This window comes from Pelodiscus sinensis, chromosome 10, assembly GCF_049634645.1.
Source record: "Pelodiscus sinensis isolate JC-2024 chromosome 10, ASM4963464v1, whole genome shotgun sequence".
Classification (NCBI taxonomy): Eukaryota; Metazoa; Chordata; order Testudines; family Trionychidae; genus Pelodiscus; species Pelodiscus sinensis.
The window spans coordinates 26622660-26637856 of NC_134720.1; the positions used below are offsets into that span (position 1 = coordinate 26622660).

A 15197-nucleotide genomic window follows, 5' to 3' on the forward strand; every position below is an offset into this window, starting at 1 on the left:
ATGTCGAACTCTTAGAACTTCCATGTTTGTAGTGTGTGTGCGTATGTGCGCACGCATACTCACACGTGTTATATTCTAAAGAATAGATTGAAAAGAGAAGCAAATTACTCTTACTGTCACTAAGTACATTCTGCTTGCTTAGTTCCCTGTATATACAGGGAGTAATTAGATACCAAACAATCTACCTAAGATACTGCTTCTGAGTATTAGTGGGAGTCATTACTTAACATTCTTCTTCCAGACTAATGGATTATTGAATCATATGGTGGAGTCTTCAGTATTATTTAGAACATGATGCATGTTCCAAATAACATGTTTTCTCATTTATTGTTTTTATTCCTTTTTTTTATGAATAGTTAAGTCTCTTATCTGCTTAAACATGGACATCAGCTATGGGTATCAATGTGTATTTAAAAAATCCTACTGAGATCAGATTTATTCAGTCATTTTTTAAAAGTGATCTTCCCCTGACTAAACTATAATAAGTCCTTCCAAGATGTCATGCAAATATGTGGTATGATACCTCTTAACTCTTTTTCCAATCTGTGTAGTAGGGGTGAGTCACAATGTTAATATAGATATATATATTATGTCAGATTTGTATGCACCAGGGGTATATTTTCTTGTAACCTAAAACAGAGTTTAACAGTGATGTTATGGTGAATTATGGCAACAATAGCAAGTACTATTAGAATGAATCTTTCCTAATCCTACAATTTTGCTATTTCCAGTTTTAGACAGATTTAGGCTATGTCTCCACCTGTAATTGATCGACACAACTTTTGTCATTCATGGATGCTTAATCCCCCGCTCCTCCCAGAATGACAAAAAGTTTTGCCACAGCAAGTGCAAGTGTGAATGCTGCTTTGTTGTAGGACTGCTCTCCTGAGGACAAAGCAATTAACACATGCTGACTTTTAGCAACAGGGCTGTATCTACACAACCTTGTTGTTAAAAGCTGCATTGGTTAGACCAGTGGTCTCCAACCTTTTTACACAGAAGATCACTTTTTAAATCTCAGAACAGGCAAAGATCTACCGCCCCGCCCCTTCCTTGAAGCCCTGCCCTCTCTATTCTCCTCCTGTCCATCACTTGCTATCCCCAGCCCTTACTTACACACTCTGATAAACATTTTATTTTTAAATTATGCGATATATAAAATTAAAATCACGTGTTTATAGTTATGAAATAAATGGTCTGTTTTTTATTCATGCTATTTAAATCTACAGTGAAGCATTTATAATTATACATTTTGTGGGGATAGAGTTCTGTGGCTGGGGGCAGAGGAGAGGGAACAGGGTGCTGGGAGGGCAGAGGACAGGGTGCCAATGGAGACAGAGTTCAGGGAGTGGGACGGGAATGGGGACAGAGTTCAGGGAGTGGGGACGGGAATGGGGACAGAGTTCTGTAGCTGGGGACAGGGGAATGGAGTCTGGGGAGCGGGGACAGGGTGCCAGTGGCAGCAGAGTCACCTGCATCTGCCTCCTCCCAGGATTCTCTCCCCTCCCCCGTGGGAAGCCAGCACATGCCTCCTCCGGGTCCCCCACGGAGCAGGGAAACCCCAAGCGTGCCTGCCCCGGGGCTAACCCAACCCATTCCGCGGCGGGGCCAAAACCCCGCAGGAGCCTGCACCAGTGGCAACCTGCACCACTCCCGCGACGGGGCCAAACCCTCCTTCCGTGGCGCAGGGCGGCCTGGCCCCTCCCCTCCTGCAGTGCGGCCAACCCCCTCCTGCAGCCCGGCCAACCACCGCGGGCGCCTGCCCCGGGGTCAAGCCCCCCTCCCACGGTGCAGCCCGGCCCGGCCAACTCCCTCCCCTTCCGCAGCGCGGCCAAACCCTGGGGCCAACTCCTGCTCCCGCAGTGCAGGGAAACCCCTGCGCCCAACTCACCCCTCTGGCACTGGCGGTGCAGGGAAGCCTCCACACTCCTCCTCTAGGGCCAATGCCCCCTCCCCCAGCACGCAACAGAGCTGTGGGAGGGGGAGCAGCCCACGCACTTCTGGAACCCCTGAAAGTGACGCGGGCTTCAGACAGGACTTCCGTCCACCCCGCGGGAAGCCGGCACTACACTAGAGGTAGGTAGTGGGGCTTCTCGGGGGTGGGGGGAAAATGGAGGGCGGGGTTGCCCAAATGCCTTGCAATCGACTGGTTGAGGCCTCGCGATCGACGGGTTGGTGACCACGGGGTTAGACATAGCCTGGGTCTAAGCTAGAAAAAACTGGTTGCTTTAGCTAATGTAGATACAGTCTCTACCAGTAGAAATGTACTTTTGCTTGAATAGCTTATACTAGTTCCCTAACAGAATAAGCTATAGTGGCAGAAGCAACTATTGGTGAGTATAATGGTACCTATACTATGGATGTAAGCGACTAGTTGACTATCCAATAAGCATAAGCTTATTGGATAGTCAGCTAGTGATGTGACTAGTTGCTTGCCCCCCCCCCCCCCTTGCTACCTCTATCAGAGAGAGACAGCAAAGTGTCAGAGGTGGGGGGAGCCAGCTTAAAAGCTGGTTCCACCAGCACTGTCTCTGTGGGAAGCAGGGAAGGCTGAGGCACAGCAGGAAACGGTGTGAGCAGGGACTGAAGCAGACTCCACTTGCGCCACTTCTGCTGAGATTCTGCTTTTGAAATGTACAAGAGCCCCAGTGGGGGATTGTCCTGCGCATGCTGCAGGGCTTCCTTTTGAAATGTACAAGAGCCCCAGTGGGGGATTGTCCTGCGCATGCTGCAGGGCTTCCTTTTGAAATGTACAAGAGCCCCACTGGGGCTCTTGTACATTTCAATGGCTGAGGCATTGCAGGGAGCACGGGGCCAGTCCCTGTGCGGCTTTCACTTTTGAACTGTAGCAAGAGCCTGACAGGCCTCTTATAGACTAATAGAATAGTCAATGGAAATCTAAATTTAACATCCCTAACCTACACTAAAGCTTTTGCTGATATAACATGTTAAAAAAAAGACCCAAACACACCCCTCACTGACACTATTATATGGAAAAAAAGGTTCTCTCGAGGTTCCTTCCAGTCCTAGTATTCTATGATTCTAGTGTGGACATGTCCTATGAAATGTTATATGTGCCTATTTGATGGACCTCTTCACATTTCAGCATTCTTAGATGGAAGAATATACACATTCAAATGGGCATTGTTAAGGGACCAAAAGCAAGCTATTCCGATGTGTCGGAAAGATAGAAATTATGGCAAAAGACTGCTTTGGCTCAACCACGAGATCTTACATGATCTAAAAATAAAAAAGGAGTCATATAAAAAATGGAAAGTAGGACAAATTACAAAGGATGAATATAGGCAAACAGCACAGGAATGCAGGGGCAAGATTAGAAAGGCAAAGGCACAGAATGAGCTCAAACTAGCTACCGGAATAAAGGGAAACAAGAAGTCTTTTTATAAATACATTAGAAGCAAGAGGAAGATCAAGGACAGGGTAGGCCCACTGGTCAGTGAGAAGGGAGAAACAGTAACAGGAAACTTGGAAATGGCAGAGATGCTCAATGACTTCATTGTTTCGGTCTTCACCGAGAAGTCTGAAGGAATGCCTAACATAGTGAATGCTAGTGGGAAGGAGGTAGTTTTAGAAGGTAAAATAAAAAAAGAACAAGTTAAAAATCACCTAGAAAAGTTAGATGCCTGCAACTCACCAGGGCCTGATGAAATGCATCCTAGAATACTCAAGGAGCTGATAGAGGAGGTATCTGAGCCTCTAAGTTATCATCTTTGGAAAATCATGGGAGACAGGAGAGATTCCAGAGGACTGGAAAAGGGCAAATATAGTGCCCATCTATAAAAAGGGAAATAAAAACAACCCAGGAAACTACAGACCAGTTAGTTTAACTTCTGTGCCACGGAAGATAATGGAGCAAGTAATTAAGGAAATCATCTGTAAACACTTGGAAGGTGGCAAGATGATAGGGAATAGTCAACATGGATTTGTAAAGAACAAATCGTGTCAAACCAATCTGATAGCTTTCTTTAATAGGATAACGAGTCTTGTGGATAAAGGAGAAGTGGTGGATGTGGTATACCTAGACTTTAGTAAGGCGTTTGATACAGTCTCTCATGATATTCTTATCAATAAACTAGGTAAATACAACTTAGATGGGGCTACTATAAGGTGGGTGCATAACTGGATAGATAACCATACTCAGAGAGCAGTTAATAATTATTAATGGTTCACAATCCTGCTGGAAAAGCATAACAAGTGGGGTTCCGCAAGGGTCTGTTTTGGGACCGACTCTGTTTAATATCTTCATCAACGATTTAGATATTGGCATAGAAAGTACGCTTATTAAGTCTGCAGATTATACCAAGCTGGGTGGGGTTGCGACTAATCTGCAGGATAGGGTCATAATTCAAAATGACCTGGACAAATTGGAGAAATGGTCTGAGGTAAATAGGCTGAAGTTTAATAAAGACAAATGCAAAGTGCTCCACTTAGGAAGGAACAATCAGTTTCATACATACAGAATGGGAAGCAACTGTCTGGGAAGGAGTACAGCAGAAAGGGATCCAGGGGTTATAGTGGACCACAAGTTGAATATGAGTCAGCAGTGTGATGCTGTTGCAAAGAAAGCAAACATTATTCTGGAATGCATTAACAGGAGTGTTGTGAGCAAGACACGAGAAGTCATTCTTCCGCTCTACTCTGCGCTGGTTAGGCCTCAATTGGCGTATCGTGTTCAGTTCTGGGCATCACATTTCAAGAAAGATGTGAAGAAATTGGAGAGGGTCCCGAGAAGAGCAACGAGAATGATTAAAGGTCTAGAGAACATGACCTATGAGGGAAGGCTGAAAGAATTAGGTTTGTTTAGTTTAGAAAAGAGAAGATTGAGGGGGGACATGATAGCAGTTTTCAGATATCTCAAAGGGTGTCATAAGGAGGAGGGAGAAAACTTGTTCATCTTGGCCTCTGAGGATAGAACAAGAAGCAATGGGCTTAAACTGCTGCAAGGGAGATTTAGGTTGGCTATTAGGAAAAAGTTCCTAACTGTCAGGGTAGTCAGACACTGGAATAAATTGCCCAGGGAGGTTGTGGAATCCCCATCTCTGGAGATATTTAAGAGTAGGTTAGATAAATGTCTATCAGGGATGGTCTAGACAGTATTTGGTCCTGCCATGAGGGCAGAGGACTGGACTTGATGACCTCTCGAGGTCCCTTCCAGTCCTAGTATTCTATGATTCTGACATCCTGCTTTGATTGGAGAGGCAATGGCAAGGAGGGTTCTGTCACTGATCCTGTTCTTCTGTGGTTTCTGGGTAGGTCACTGATCCCAGTCTGATAGAGTTGCTGTCATCCTACCCCAGTTCACATTCACTGATGCTGGAGCAATTTTTATAATGGGGGTGCTGAGCCATTGAACCAAACAATAAAGCCTGTATATAAATAGAAACCACTTCATGCCAGAGTGTGGGGCAGCACTCCAAGCACCCATAGTTCCAGAACCATGGATAATTGATCTGAAAGGTGGCTTATTTTTGCTAATTTTTCACATGGTAGTTATGCAGTGGTAGTGTGTGTCTTTCTTGCTCAGGCAGCCATATAACTAGCCACATCAAAGATTCATTTTAAAACTGCCATTGGATGCTTACGGGGCTGTAACTGCTAATGCAAAAGATGTCCAGGATATATTCCACTAACACTGCTCGTGGTCAAGCCTGGAATAGGAATTGAGTTACAGCATTGATTACAAAACATGCATTACTGGAGCATGGCTACCCTTCGAAATCCATGCCTGCTCCCTCCACTTGCTCTGTAGCAAGCTTTATTAAACATCACATTTTACTCATGTCTGTGCACCATATGCAATCAGTTTTCATTTAAAAGCCTTTAGCTTCTGTTGTAAAATAATTTTACAGCACTGGCTGACAAACGAATGAGAATTTAAACACTGGCACACGATATTATTCTACATTAGCTCATTGCCACAAAGGAACAACTTCAATTACCTCCAGTCAATGGAGCTGTGCTATTCTAGGGTAACCTCATTACCTTTATTAGTATGGCAATCTACACAAGTGATGTGTCTGAATCATTGGGACACACTAATAGAGTTTATGACAGTAAATTCCTTGCAGTGATTATCAAATGGCTAGATGTAATGACCTATTATCCCCACAGGTTTGCAGTATTCAAGCACCCCTCCTGTTACACTCATAAAAGCAGGTGAGGTGCAAATCAACCCATCAACTCCTCTTTTGCAAACTATTCTCTTCCCTTGACCACCTGAACTTTCTCTGGCCTGCACTCTTCTCAGTCCCCTGGTCATTCCCTCCCTGTGGCTCTCCCATAAGTCTGGGCTTGGCAACCTGCTGCCTGCACTTGCTCATAACCCCCTCACTTTATCTGGCTCCCTTTGTTGCTTAGGAACCATCAGTACAGTGCCAATATGTATCTGATGAGCACCACCCCTTTGCCCAAAGGAGCTGCTGGGAATTCCCCATCACTGCCAGGGTCAGAAGAAGACATCAGAACTATAGGCATGTGTCTAGGGCACCAGCTCCTAGAATCAAGTGATCAACATCAGAATCTTAGCTTTCATTTTGAAAAACCAGTAAGCCCTCTAGTCATCATGAGTGTAAGAAAAGATACCCTAAATGGAACTGATGCATGGTTCCGATAGCATGAAACAGCAGCAGAGAGTGAGATGAATGAGACCACCATCACTGTTAACTCCCTGACCTGCTGCAGGAGAAGGTCTCACCAACAGCACCCCACCCATGGATTTTGTGCAACAGGAGGAGAGAGTAGCAACCCAACCTACTCATGCAGATATCCCAGCAGCTGGGATGGAAGTGTCTGGAGCCTGCCGTCCTGCTACCCTACCTCTCCAAGGGAGAGGAGGCTCCCATGATGCTACTACCTTTGCCTTTCTGGGAGGTTGTGGGTATACCTAGCATCTGCCATTCCAAGTGAGAGTGGAGCCGTGAGGGGACATTTCATTGTTGAAAGATCCAAAATTGCTTCAATATGGCCCTGACTACTACCGTATTTTCCGGCGTATAGGGCGACTGGGCGTATAAGACGACCCCCTATCTTTTAATTAAAAAGATAGGGTTTCATCTTATACCCCAGCGCCCCTCTGCCTCCTTTGCTCCCGGTGTCCCTGGTCTGCTGGAGATGGTCCCCAGCAGACCAGAGGCACCGGGAGCAAAGCCGCAGCAGCTTTGAAAGCCTCGGGGGAAGCCGGCGGCGGGGCATCCCAGGCGCGCCTGGGATGCCCGGCCGCCGGCTTCCCCCGAGGCTTTGAAAGCCGCGGAGGGGCTCCGGCGGCGGGGCATCCCAGGCGCGCCTGGGATGTATACCCGGCGTACAAGACGACCCCCGATTTTTGGGGGATGTTTTTTAACATCAGAGGTCGTCTTGTACGCCGGAATATACGATACTACTTCTTTGCCCTTAGTTCCTATGGGAGCAGAGGCCATCAACAATTTCTTTCCAAGCCTCTCTGTCTTATGCCATCTTTTCTGATTCTCTCCAGCGTTTGCCCGCTTTCCTCACATTCACATCCAGGTCTCTTCTCCAACTATTCTTTGGCCTTCCTCTTCCCCTTTGGGTTCCAGGATATGGATTGTCTGGTAATGCTAGTTGGTGGCTTCCACTGTGTATGACCAATCCATCGCCATCTTCTTCTCAAAATCTCTTGCTCTACTGGGCATTGCCCTGTTCTTTCCCATAAGCTAATGTCTGTAACCTTGTCAGACCACTTCAGGCCAATGATCTTACACGAGCATTTATTAATAAAAGTCTGCAATCTTTTGATGTTTGTCCTTGTTGTTTGCCATGATTCTGAGCCATATAGAAGTACTGATTTTACATTCAAGCTGAAGATCCTTATTTGATCTGTAGCTTGATCTCTCTTGAATTTCATATGTTCCTCAAAATAATAAAAGAACCTCTTGCCTTTTGTATTCTGGTCTTAATATTTTCGTCAGTACCTCCCACTTTATTTACAATACTACCTAAATAAGTGAAGGTATCAACTTCCTCTAGTGTCATTCCTCTCAGAACAGTTGGGCTGCTGTTACTTGCTGCATTCACTTTCATGTTCTTGGTCTTCCCCTCGTGGATCTTCAGTCCCATCTGCTGTGAAATCTTGTCCAGCTTCACTGTTTTATTTTGCATTTGAAATTGATTATGTGACAGAAGAGCTTGGTCATCTGCAAAATCAAGGTCTTCTAGCTGTTTAAACAGGGTCCACTGGATTCCATTCCTCTCATTAACTGTTGTTTCTTTCATGATCCAATCTCATTACCCTGACTACTACCTTAGGCTTTTTCAAATTAACACTGAGGAATGAAGTGTTTAGTTGTCTACCGCTGCCCATATTCATCTTTGGAGGGGGCAATTTGTAACTTCTCTCTCAAGAGGATTTCAGAAAAATTCCAGGTGGAAAACCAAATATTATGAAGGGAGAACCATTCCAAGAACCCCCACTTTTATAATCCTTGGTTCACAACTTGCACTGGGGAAAGTGTTCAGAGCCTCTCAATAGGCCTGGCTGTTATTCTCATCTGCCCACATGGCTTATATTCCAGTCTCCATATGTTATCGCTAAGGAAGGTGCAAAATTCCTTGCCTATGTGGTAGGTTGACTCAGTTGTCATTAAAGGAGCAACCTCCCCGATAAGGTCAAAAGGTAATGTAAGTCATTGGCACCTCTTTCTAAGTGTCCCCACAGAGAGATAGAAACACCATCCTGGGAACTGACAGAGAAGGGCAGGTGCAATCCAGAGGGGCCAGTTGCTGTGCCTTTCTGGGTAGAGGTATGAGGTAGCTATGAATGAGGTAGCTTCCAAAATGTTTAGTAGCCATTCTTGGCAAGTCTCATGCTTTGGAAACAACCCTACATGTTTTAGGAAATGGATGTTTGTACCTGGGCAATGAGAGTCAAGCTATTACAAACAGAAATAACACACACACACAAAGAAGACAGGATTAAAATAATACATTCAAAGAGAGGGAAATGGCTGATGTCAGCAGCTGCTTTGGATGCATTAGTAGCAGTGCGCAGTTGCTATTCAATCATTGCTATTTGTATCATGTAAGCAATTCAGAACAGTATTGCCAGACTATGTAAGTGTATCCACATTTTCCTATTACATTTTCAAATCACACTGTTAATCAAATAATTTAAAAGACTTGCTAAGGAGTCAACAACCAGCCATCTTGCTTTCTAGAAGCCACATTCAGGGTTGGCGTAAGTAGGCATTTCTCAGCTGCATTTTCCATCCCCTTCCCCCACCCCCAGGTCTGAATTTGGCTTTGGGTTGTGAGCTCAGAGTTGGCAGTGAGAATGATATGATGAGAGATACCTGGACACTGGAGTGTTCTGAAAAGTAACTTTGCATAAAGCTTTCCCCCAGAGGTAGGGTGGAGGATAATTGAAGAAAATTCATACAATCCAGACCATAAAACTTTTAAAAAAATCTTGAAAATAAATATATTTAAGTATAGTGAATAGGAACTCTGTCCAGAAATCAGGCTCATAAATACCACTTTTTAAACAATGAATATCCCTACAAGTTAGTTTCAGGTGTATGCACAGCTTCACAGACATACAGGTGATACAGAGATAAGTAGAAAATATTAGAAAACTAATTTATGTAAGTATTTTGGGGCAGGTTCTGTACTTTGTTGCACTTAGTACAATGGGGACCTTGTACCTGGCTGAAGGCTCTGAATCAGGGAGTCTCAAAGTGGGGGTTATGATCCTTCAGGGGATTGTGAGGTCATTAAGTGGTAGGAGGGGGTACAAACTGTCAGTCTCCACCCCAATCTGTACTTCACCACCAACATTTATAACAAAGTAAAATGTATTAAAGTGTTTTTAATTTTTAAGAGGCAGAGGTAATACTCAGAGGCTTGCTGTATGAAAGAAGTCACCAGTACAAAGTTTGAGAACCATTGCTGTGGACAGTAATGTAAACAAATAATAGTTATAAACATGGGACAAGGGAAGGGGTAGCTGCTAAATTTAAAAAAAAATGCAGATATTTTCTTAGAGTCCAATAAGCATTAAAACAAAGCCTACCCTCATGAAACCCAGAAACCCAGCACCCTGGAATGGCTGGCTTTAGAGTAACCAAAACAAAGAAATTCAGTCTTCCCTTGTACCTTTGAGGACCTTACTTACAATTAGCGCCACTGAACAAATGTAAAAACCAGGTAGGGGCTAGGGACGTGAAAGTATAACCATGTAAACAGTTAAATAATCCTAGGCTTATAGGTTAACATTCACAGTTACATGCAGGCTCGTTCCCTGTATGTACTGGGAGCTGGCTTAAAAGCCAGGTTCCGGACAACACTGGCTCCCAGGGAGTCAGCTGCCACTGCAGTTGTGTGTAACTACTGAGCTTTTCAGTGGTTACACAGTTGCACAATTTCCCACTTTTTAACATCTCTAATAGGGGTATAGGCTGAGATTTTACAAAGGTCCCTAGGATGCCCAATTCCTACAAATTTCAAAAGGAGATTTGGACATCCAATTCCCATGTGGTTCTGTTTTTACTGGACCTAGTCAGAATTCAAAGCCAGTTCGGTATAAAAAGCTCTACACCATAATTCTAACCAGCTTTGAGATCTGGGTAGTTGAACCAGGGCGGGGGTTTTTTTTTTGGTGATTTTTTTATACTTATTTTTATAAAGAGGCAGACAATGAAAAATATAAAATCATAAATGACAGACAGCTCATATTGGTTTTCAAATACCACATGTGCTATGGGGTTGTCCATAGAATTATCCAGTTTTGCAATCTGCCAAAGCTGGAAGACCAGATAATACTACATAAACATGTTAGGGTGGAGGTAATAATATATACAACAATAAGGAGGGAAAATGGAATGGAGATCTAATATTCTTTGAGCCATCTCTTCTTTTTATCCAAATGTATCTAGTAATAGTTTTAAACCAGTTAGAAAATATCTCTAAGGTAGACAGGTCCTAAGTGACATTTAGATATTTTTTCAGTTGGAGAATGCTGTCTGCTATAAGTTTAAACAAATACTCATACATAATACAGTACTATGCTTATTTAGAGTTAAGGTTGTTAGGTCTTTGGTTTTTACAGTGGACATGATGTCCAAGCAGTAATAGCATTTAAAACTCTATCTGCACTCCATTCACTTGTTCCCCTTGCAAATTTCCACCACACCTTTATTTCAACCACAGTCCATGTAGCTCCACTCCTGTCATCGTAAAAAAACTCTGATAATTTGTAATGGTTATATGTTACTGTGTTATATACTCTTCCATACAGCAATGTGGGGTATCAGATTGCAAACAGCAGTTTTCCTATGTTTAGGAAAGCTTGTATGAATGGGTGATTTATGAATGTTGTAAATTTGGTAGATATAGAAATTACAGGTATTAGGGTACACATTGGTTATCACTGAGATTAAGGTTATATATTAGGGAGACCTGTTTGGGAAGGAGAAGAGGTAGTATATGCAGGAGTATGAAGAAAATCAGTGTGTGTGGGGAGAGGGCCATGGCAGCTGTGTCAGCAATTGTTTTTGCTAGCAGAGGGGAAGTGTATTTCTGATGTGTACATGCAAAGGTAGCATTTACCTTTGATTTTGGTGAGTATTAAGCAGAAACAAATTCCACTGGGAAATCTCAGTCCAGCATTATAAGCCCAAAGATCCATACATAAAGCCACTAGTGCAGAGTTTACTTTTATACCATATTGGCATTAAGGCAACCTTAAAACAGAATCAAACCTGCAAGAGAGTCCCCTAGAGACATGGCCTAGAAAATCATTGCTCATTTAGAGTTCCTTCTTAGGAAGCAATGGCTCCAGTAGTGAAGTAGTAACAATTACCAGAAATTACTTTTTATTCAGCCTCATTAAGGATGCCTTCATGGCTTTGAGGTCATTATTTTGATCAATTTGATAATTATCAAATCACTGCAATGCCCTAAATTCACCATTATCAATATGCAGCCAGCTAATGATGCCACGTTCCATGTTCAGTCGATGCATTGTTAGCTGCACTATAAATGTAGCATGTATTTCCTCACAAAATAATCTTTATCAGAGTCTCTGGGATATGGTAGAAATGATTACCAACCAAGATGAAAATACACTTAGAAGACCAGCTGCAGTGCTTTAAAAAATAAGCTGTCATGAACTCTTCAGTTACAGAATACAACACAGAGAAGGACTGAGGATTAGAGAGGTTTGTACAGCATGATGAGCTTCCCTGCAACAATTGGCACATACTCCACTTGAACCAGCCTCACTGGAGTGGGTGATCACACAACAAAGCAACATTAGGGCTACACAATGTGATTGAGTTAGCAGCTGTTGTATCCCCACATCAAGTGTCAACAGTGCTTGAGATTCAATCTTCCCTCTTCAGTAGGCCAGCTTGCTGGATCTTACATCTCTTAAATTGCAAATTTGTGTGTGGACAGGAAATGGGTTGATACAAAACTCCATTTATAATTCAATCTAACAATGCAGTAAAGACATCCTCATATACATGCTAAATAAAAGACACTTTATATATGTTGAAACTTGTTACAAATAAAAACATCATATAAAAAGTTTTAAACAAATGTATGTGTTATTACAGCAGCTTGACACCTCTTTATCTACTATTTTAGGTGGCTGCGATAGGATCAGCTCTGTAACAAAGATCCTGAATTCAGAACTTGGCAAGTAAGTAAATGAAAACTACTCTTAAAATATGTGGTTTGGAAATGTAAGTATATTTGTAATTTGACTGTTTTAATATCAGTTTATAAAAGTTAGCCATTTGCTTTTAAGATGCACCTTTCATATGACTATCAATTTTTACAAATACTACATAAGCCCCATAACAAAAATATACGAGCATTATTCCTATTTAAAGAGAGGGGAACCAAGGAATAGATAGCCTAAAATGACTTTCCCCACAATCTTTTCAATGTAAATAATTCCATTTCAGGGAGAGTTGCCAGCAGAGTGAAGGTTAAGAAACTCTGCAAAGAAAAAGCTTCATAAGCAGATAATTATTCTGTTACTGGTATACCTTTTGTTGCTGGAATTAATTACACTCTAAGAATATGCCATGCTGAGAACAAGTATGATCAGTTCTGTTGGTACAGTATGTGTTTCTCAGTCAGTTGTCAAAACGTTGGACAGACAAGAAATATGATTAGAGATGTTGTAAGATGTGATTCTGTGACATGTTACCAATTCTATATTACATGGCTTCTCTTCTGATTGGTCACTTCTCTGATAAAAAGTTCACTTGTTTTTTGTATCCAATATACCTTGGCCCTGTGATATTTTCTCTTCTCTTGATGAGGCAGTCATAGCCATTGGAAAGTCACACTGGTGAGACTGTCTCCAAGAATATGTTTAGGGTTGCTTCTTTAAGAAGTTAATCTGATTTTTGGATCAAGTATCAGCTACCTGAATTTGTCTAAATGGGTAACACATCTAGCTTCTTGGCACCAGGCTTTATATCTTCTGTGTTCAAAATAATAAGATACAGTAAAACATCAAAACTAGGCACTGTAAAATCCAGAGTAAAAGGATCTTCTCTATTAACTTAACCTAATATATTATGTCTGAGGCAGGGTTGGGTAATAATTTTTGATGGGAAATAATTTTCCAAGATTTTGGAAAGTGGTTGAGGGCTGCACTCTTCCATGATATCAGTGGAGATGTGGAATAGAGGTTGGGTGCAAAAGAGAACTTGGGGTAAGGGACTGGGGTTCAGGAGGGAGAATGGAGTTGAGGAGGGAGTTTGGGTAGAGGAGGCGGTTGTGACCTAGGGCGGGGACTGGAGTACAGGGGTTTGGGATGTGACCTAGAATAGGAGGGGATTGTGATATGGGGCAGGGGATTGGGGTGCCAGATCTGGGAGGAGGTATGGGTGTAAGAGGGGAGCAGAGGGTTTGGGTATGTTGATTGTGGGGGCAGAGGGGCTGGGGTGCCAGAGGGAGGCTCTGGCAGGAGACTTACCAGCCAGCAGCCAAACCAGCCTGTTTGCCTGCCGAGGTAAAGGCTAGCAGAGCTTTAAATGTTTCCCAGCCTGCTTGCCTGGACCCGATGCTTCAGTGAATAACTAAACCAGCGAAAAGGGGTGTGGTGGTTCTTGCTGCCTGTTATTCAAACAGGCAGCTCCCACTGGCTAGTTTCTGGCCAGAAACTGGCCAATGGGATTGTGCTGGGGGTGGGGGCAGTTCCTGAAGCTTTCCCCTCTCCAGTTCAGTTTTGAAATAGAAACAGGGCCCAGCAACTGCATTTCTGAGAGCATGCAGGGCTAAGGGGCAAGCAAGGGAGCCTGCCTGGGCCTCTGTGGGCTGGATCTGGTGGCTTGGCAGGCCGTATTTTGCCCAGGCCTGGTCTAAGGACTTAACTATGTAATAAGGTCTGAATAAATGACACTTAATTCCAGTGAATCCTATTTTCTCCTAACATAGGTGTTAAATCATCCAACGTGAATTGTGCAGTGTGACTTACAATGTTAGGGGTATTAATCTGGATTCATGATTACAGTTACAAACCAGGACTTAGTTTTCATTTTACATTTTAGTTGTTTAAATCAGGGCTACTCAACATGCGGCCTAGGGGCTACATGTGGCTCGCAGCCCTTTGTTTGCCGCCCACGGTGCAGTTTGGATTTACGTAGGGCTCAACATGCGACCTGCTGGTGGGAAACAAAATAAAAAGGTAATCAATATAATGGTCTTCAGTTGAGATGCATTTTAGTAGTTAAATTCCTGGACTGTCATTGCTCATTAAAAGTGTTGTCATATGGGTGGAAATCAGGTAAATATTGCATTTTATTCATATCAGCAGAACTGACTTAAATGGGGCCTGCATGTTGTTTAGACTTGCCTTAATCTTTGTATTCGTGCCTGTGAGTGTGAAAGAAGCTATTTGCATATATATGCAATCACACTTAAGTTGCGGTCCTTACATGTGCTGTGAGTATCATTGTGGCTTCCAAAGTTGAGTAGCCCTGGTTTAAATTATTGTTGTGATTCTGTCATGCTTGCATTGAGGGCCTGCTGCAGTAAATTCATACTTTAAGTTGAAAAAGTCATTTCTCATTGTAGGCATTTGCTAGGCTATTGGAATGTGAATTCCTTTTTGGTATTCTGCTTTAACTGGTCCTGCTAAGAGCACAGGCATTACTTTTGATGACCCAGAGCCTGAGTCTGATCTTGCAACACCAGTTTAAACC

The 15197-nt window shown here is 43.0% G+C and overlaps 1 long non-coding RNA gene across 1 annotated transcript in view; it reads left to right on the forward strand.

Moving 5' to 3' along the window:
- Nucleotides 1-15197, forward strand: part of LOC142830772 (uncharacterized) — a 50667-nt gene that overhangs the window by 33349 nt on the left and 2121 nt on the right. Inside the window, exon 2 of the long non-coding RNA XR_012906242.1 lies at nt 12622-12676. This is a non-coding gene — a long non-coding RNA (uncharacterized LOC142830772). The remainder of the gene's footprint in view (nt 1-12621; nt 12677-15197) is intronic.